Below are 6,813 nucleotides of genomic sequence, written 5' to 3' on the forward strand. Positions count from 1 at the left end.
GGGATGGGTGTGTCAGAGGCAGTGCGGTTCGCGCAGGATAGAGCAGGGTTTAGGGCTGTTGTGCATAGGGTCGCTATGAGTTGCAAACTACTCAATGGCACATAAGAAGAACAACAACAATAAACTCATTACTGTGGAATCAGAACCAACTCATAGCTGATCCTCCAGAAGGTGTTTGAAAGCTACTAATTGCCTGGCAGAAGATTGTCCATCTTTCTCCTGTAGAATCATTATCGGATTTGAACCATCCGTGAAGTGTCATGTTTGAGTTAGCTATGTAAATTATCAAAATATGTTGATATAAAATGTTGAGGTAAGAAGCATAAGTAAAGCCAAATCTCCTTGAGAAACAAAGTCATGGAGGTGAGATTCAGAGATATGGAGGTGACCACTGAATGTATTAAAACAGAGGCTATTTAAAGAGCTGTGTCTAAGAAGGTGGCAGAGGGCAGAGAAGGTTGGGCAAGGAACTGTTCTTTCCGTGATAATCTCTTCCCTATTTGATTTTTTAGTCATATGCATACATTACTTTTATTTTAATTAAAATTCTTTCCACATAGGAATTTGCCACAGGAGTTGAAGCAGATTATCAAACCAATTTAAATGAACTTAAAGCAGTAGATTATTTGCTGAAAAATATTTTCATTTATCAAGGGTGTTTCCCCAAGGGAAATGAATATTATATCAAAGAAATCAACTTCTTCATAAAGAACATTGTTCAATAGTAACAATATTCAACTTTTAATTACTTTATTTTAAAAAAGGAGAAATGCCATGGTTAGTTGAATTCAAAGCACTCAAGAATAATCTCTTGAATTTTCAGCAGAATATTTCTCCAGATGTTCTGGTCTTATACACACGGTGCTTCAGAATCCAATCTGGTGATCAAACAAATTGATCTTCTGTCTAAGTGTAATTTTCAAATGTAAATATATTTGGTTAAGACATTATAGGTAATATTTTAGTTGTTGTTAAGTGCTATTGAGTTGTAGATGACTAAAGCGACCCTATGAACAAACGATCTGAACACTGTCCATAGAGTTTCTGGAGGCAAGCGATTTGGTGTAGATAATACAAAACTAAATTAAAACATCAGCCTTGTATGTGAGTATAATCTTCCAAATACTTGTTGCTTTCAAAGGGTGAAGAAGGAGAAATACTTTTTCCTAGAAGTCCCTTCACCACCTAGGAGGTGTTTACACACATTTTAGGATCAGATCCCTGCGTCACAACCACTTTGAGTTCTCACTGTGCCTGATATACGTGGCTGTCACTATGCTGTTTGTGTGTTCATCTACAAATAGTCAGCAACTTCTGTCAACTGGCATTATATCTTCTAGTGTCTGTCATCAAATACCAGCCCAGGCAATGCTAACTGGATGGGGAAGCAAGCGCTCTGTTCTGCCTGTTATTTCTACTAGGTGCTTTCAAGTTGGTTCCAGCTCATAGCAACCCTGTGTACACCTCAGCAGACACCGCCTGGTCCAGCACCGTCCATGCTACGTTTGTGTGCATTGTCACACCACTGTGTCAGTCCATCTTATCGAAAGGCTTCCTCTTTTTTGATGACCAGCTGCTTTCCCAAGAATGTTGTTCTTTCCCAGAGACTCCAAGTAGGTGAGACATAGTCTTGTTATTGTCGTATCTCAGGAGTAATTTGACTGCTTTTCTTCCAAGACAGATTTATTTCCTCTTCTGCCAGTCCAAGGTGTTTTTCAGCGTTAGTCTTCAGTCTTCCTTATTCACTGTCTGCCTTCCTCATGCATCTCAGGAGACTGAAGATACTATAGTTATCTTATTCATCTTAGTTTTATGGTGGTTTGCGGGGGGAGGTTTACTATGTAAAATATTAAATGTATTGACTGAAAAAAATTTAGCAGAAAATTACATATACAGGAACATGATTAGAATTCACCAGCTGCTCTGTCTGACAAGGATGGACAATCTCCTCCCATACGATTTACTGCCTCTGAAAACCTGCTGAAGGTCAGCTAGGGGTCGGTTCTGACTTTACAGTACACACACACAAAAAAACCCCAAAACTAAAAGCTGCTTACCCCTAGGCCCCCAGAGCTCCCTTACGTATCTATATACATATATACAATTACACATATAGATCTATGTACAAAGACATATATCTACACAGAGACAGAGAGTGAACACTATGGTGGCATGGTGCACTGAGTGATGGGCAGCCAAACAGAAGATAGGCTGTTCAAGTCCACCAGTCGTTGAACAGGAGAAAGACAAGAAGATAGGAAACCTCTTGTCTCTTCTCTTAAAGATTTATAGCCATGGAAACGGTGCAGTGATGAATCAGAATCAATTCAAAGACAGGGAGTTTGATATATGTGTATATTCACACACACACACACATATACACACATTTCTCTTACATATATATACATATACTCACACATATATACACATATATACACACATACATATATAAACATATACTTACATATATACACATACATATACACATATACATATACATATACATATACATATACATATATATAAATAAAGGATGCTCTGGTTGCCTGATGGATAAGAAGTTGTGCCCTTTTCCCTTCCCCCCGCCCCCGCATGTTCTGTTTCAAAGACTCTCCTCTGACACTTTCATACTATTTCAGACAAGGTGGCTGTAACAATGGGCTTGGGCACATCAAAATCATGAGGATAGAGTGGGATACGGCAAGATTCAGATCTACTGTTCACTGGGTTGCCATGATTCACAGTCAACTCAATGGCACCTAACAATGATCGCCTTTGGGTTGACAGCACAACTTCTTATTCAAAGGCAGACAGTTTGAATCCACCAGATAGATGTTAGGTAGTAAAAAGATGGGCAATCACATCCTGTGCTATTTACAGCCTCTGAAAATCCACTGGAGGGTCAGCTATGAGTAGGTACCAATCTGATGGCACATAACACAAGAAGTCCATAAATAATTATATAATCGTGGAAATATAGGGGACAGAAGACATGATATGATTTGCATTATTTTTATCTAACACACAAACAGAACCCCCTCAGCATTCTGGCAGGAGAACCGAGAATGTGATATTATCAGGTTGGAAGTAGACAACATGGACCCAGAAGGTCGGAGTTTTCAGTGAGTTTCCAAAGACTGATCATAAAACCAGACAAGCTGGGACTGAAATGAGAAGCCGAGAAATGATGTCCTGGCAGAACAGAGGGACTGAAGGGCAAGAGTCATTTCTGTGGATGGGATGGAAGAGCTGGGCTTTGGTGACGGGGAAACTCTGAGTTCACAGTCATGGAGACAGAAGACCTCACAAAGGCCCCCGTGGGTAACAGGGCCCTACAGACTGGAGACATTTCACGAAGAAAGTCTTCAGAGCTGAGATGATAAGTGTTTATCCACGGTCTGAGTTCACCAAGATGTGTCTTACACACAGGCATTAGACGGAATAACACTTTGCCCACATGGAGATGACCCAGAATCTGATCAGCACCACTAGTGGACACTGGCCTCCTGTGGTCAGTCACCACTCCTCACAACCAGAGCTGAGCTGGTGGTCTGCACACACCCACCCCTCTTCCACGTTGCAGGCGCAGAACTGCATTCCTTCCCTGCTGGGCACAGATTTAAAAACAGGGTTGGTCAGGCGTCATATGGCACACACGCATAAGTAAGAAGTGGGCTGAGCATCCGGAACAGGAAAGGAGTCTCCTCGATAAGGAAGAGAGAAGAACTTTGGGCAGGAGAAGGCTCAGGTCCTAGCCTCCACTGTGAAGGACTGTTCCAGGCTTGGAACGCTGCGTGATGCAGGTGAGTGTCGGAAGGTGTATAATATAGATTGTTGGGAAGGTGGAAAAGCAGAGAAATAACCACAGTTCTGGTGTAATAAGAAGGATTATGAGTGAGGAGGAGGACGGAATTAACAATGAAGGGAGCACGGACATGGGGCTCGAAGTGAAGATAAACCAGGGATAGAGATCTTTGACATTAGTCAGGGGCGTGTCTAAAAAACTGATCTCTCTCTCTCACTGTTGTTGTTGTGTAGAGTAGAGTTAGAGCTGATTCTCTCATGGGTCTTCAGAGGCAGTAAATTGCCTGGGAAAACATTGCCCATCATTCTCCCCTGGGGCTGCTGGTAGATTTGAATGGCATATTTTTTGATTGAGAGCACAATTCTTTACCACTAAGCCACCAGAGCTTCCTCTGTGCTGTTGAGTCAGAACCAATTCATGACTGACCACCCACTGGTGTTCTCAGGCTGTAGATTGCATAGGAGGAGATCATCAGTCTTTTTCCTTCAGAGGCTCTGGGGGATTCGAACCACCAGAGAACCACGGCCTTTGGATTAGCAGTGCAGACTTTGCTGCCAGAGCTCCCCAGGAGAGACTGGTGGATGACCAGGGATGGAGAACAATATAGGACAGAAAACACTGAGGAGCAATGGATATAAAAACAAGATCTGGAAAGGTGATGGGTAGCACAGGGCAGCCTCCATTCTCAGATCTGACTGTGGTTCTTAAACAGGAATCCTCTGTGAATGGTGGCATCCAGTCTATTAGGGACTCAGGAAAGTGAACCGGAGGCATTCCACAAGAAGGTGCAGCTTCAGAAGCGTTATTGAGATTCTGATGTTTCAACCAGTAAGCCCCTCATTCAGCTTTCTGAAGCCTATTGTTGCCACTCCACTAGGACTTCATTTGGCTTAAGCAACTTAGAATCCTTGGCTTTTGCCAGAGACCATGCCCCAGGAGGGGCTGTACATTAAGCATAATCAATCACGTTTGCTGACATGTGAGTGGATCTTTGACAAGATCCAATGGAGGCAGGGCAAGAGAACACAGTGCATCAAAGGGCAGTGCTAGAAATGCCTCCCAGAAGAAAAGAGGGCAGAGGAGGTCTGGACGTGGGGACATCAGTCAGAACAGCTGCCTTCTGACAGGTCTGGAAGAGCAGTTCTTTCAGGGCATAGAATGAGCTGACCTCAGAGATCAGGAAAAGAGGCACAGCTAGAGAAGAGCCAGAATGCCTGGGATCTTACTTGCCTTTGGATTGCTGGTTGTTTATCTGAATACCAGAATCTCTTCCATCTGCTTGTTGCCACCGTTTTAGATAACAAAGAAACTCACAGCTGTAGGTTTGGTTCCAATGGATAGTGACCTACAGGAAGTCCTGGTGTTGCTGTAGGCTAAGCATTGGGACCCTAACCAGAGACCAAGTGAGAGAAAGGTGTAGCAATCCACTCCCACAAAGATTTACAGCCTCAGAAACCCAAGGATGATGTTCTATGAGTTGACAGCAATAGAGGGTCTACGCCGTAATTGTCTGTAACAGTGATGCTGTTGCTTACCATCAGGTCAGAACCAACCCATTGCTGACCCTCCAGTGGGTTTTCAGAGGCAGTTAATCACACAGGAGAGGGTTGCCCATCTTTTATGCTGGTGAGTTTGAACTGTGTACCTTCGCATTGGCAGCTGGAGTCCTTACCGCTCAGCCACTTGGGCTCTCTTCATGGCACTTTCCAATAAAAATAGAATGCACATCACAAATTCAGGTCACGTGCCACTTTACATTTTCTGTAGATGACCTTTAAAAAGGTAAAATGCTGGTGCTACCACTGTGGAAGGTGGTATGGCGCTTTGTCAAAAAGTTGCAAATAGAGATACCATTTGACCCAGCAATTCCATTACTGGGAATATACCCCAAAGAGACCATAACTGCCACCCAAACAGATATATGCACACCCATGTTTACTGCAGCTTTGTTCACAATAGCAAGGGGTTGGAAACAACCTAAGTGCCCATCAAAAAACAAATGGATAGAGAAGCTGTGGTATAGTCACATAATGGAATACTACGCTGCATTGGAAAACAAGGAACTCATGCAATATTATTCAAAATGGGTGACCCTGGAGGACATTATGCTGAGTGAAGTATCTTAGTCAAAAAAGGACAAAGACAGCATGGTGCCACTGTTGTAAAACAGGACTGACATTGGGGTTGGGAAGAGACTGAGAAAGATGGGTTCAATAATGTATACTGCATTGAAAGAGCTGAGGGAGAAAACTGTTTAAAAGGGATATGTGATTAGGTGTTTTTTGTTATGACAGGAGTCCAGAGTGAAGGCTGCATAGTAGAGTAGACCTGGTGGGGGAGGCTTTGTAAAACAATGAAATGATTTTTCTTTTACTTTTCCAAGAGGGTAGTGTACTAGGGGGAAGGGCTGGGATGGAAGAAAAGTGCAACAATGAATGAATGGAAATCCAAAGTCTCTGCAAATTTTTACTGAAATTAAGAATACATTTTAAAAACACAAAAAATTAAAAAGGTAAAATGCAATGATCGAAATGCATTTTTAAGTGTATTTATTTAAACCAGTATAATGAAAGCAGAGCGCTCTGACGGCTTACTGGTAAAGAGTTGTGCTATGAACCCAAATGCGTACAGTTCAAATCCACCAGCTGCTCTGCAGAAGCGAGATTTTCTTCCCGTGAAGTTCATAGCCTCCAAAACCATAGTGAAGGGTCAGCCATGTAACTGTTTCGATTCAACAGCACATAACAACATACTGGAAATAAAAGTTCAACATGTGGGTAAGTTTGAACAATTATTGAGATATTTTCTCTCTCTCTTGCTTCCTTGCTGAAACTGAGGAGGACCTCATGCACTTGCTGTGGAGGGTCAAGGACTGCAGCCTTCAGTATGGACTGAGGCTCAATGTCAAGAAGACAAAGATTCTCACCATTGGACCAATTGGTAGCATCAGGATGGATGGCGAAGAGATTGAGATTGTTCACAGCTTCAGTTTGCTCGGCTCCACAGTC

Source organism: Elephantulus edwardii, unplaced genomic scaffold (genome assembly GCF_000299155.1).
Source record: "Elephantulus edwardii isolate Elephantulus edwardi_28Jun2011 unplaced genomic scaffold, EleEdw1.0 scaffold00004, whole genome shotgun sequence".
Taxonomy (NCBI): domain Eukaryota; kingdom Metazoa; phylum Chordata; class Mammalia; order Macroscelidea; family Macroscelididae; genus Elephantulus; species Elephantulus edwardii.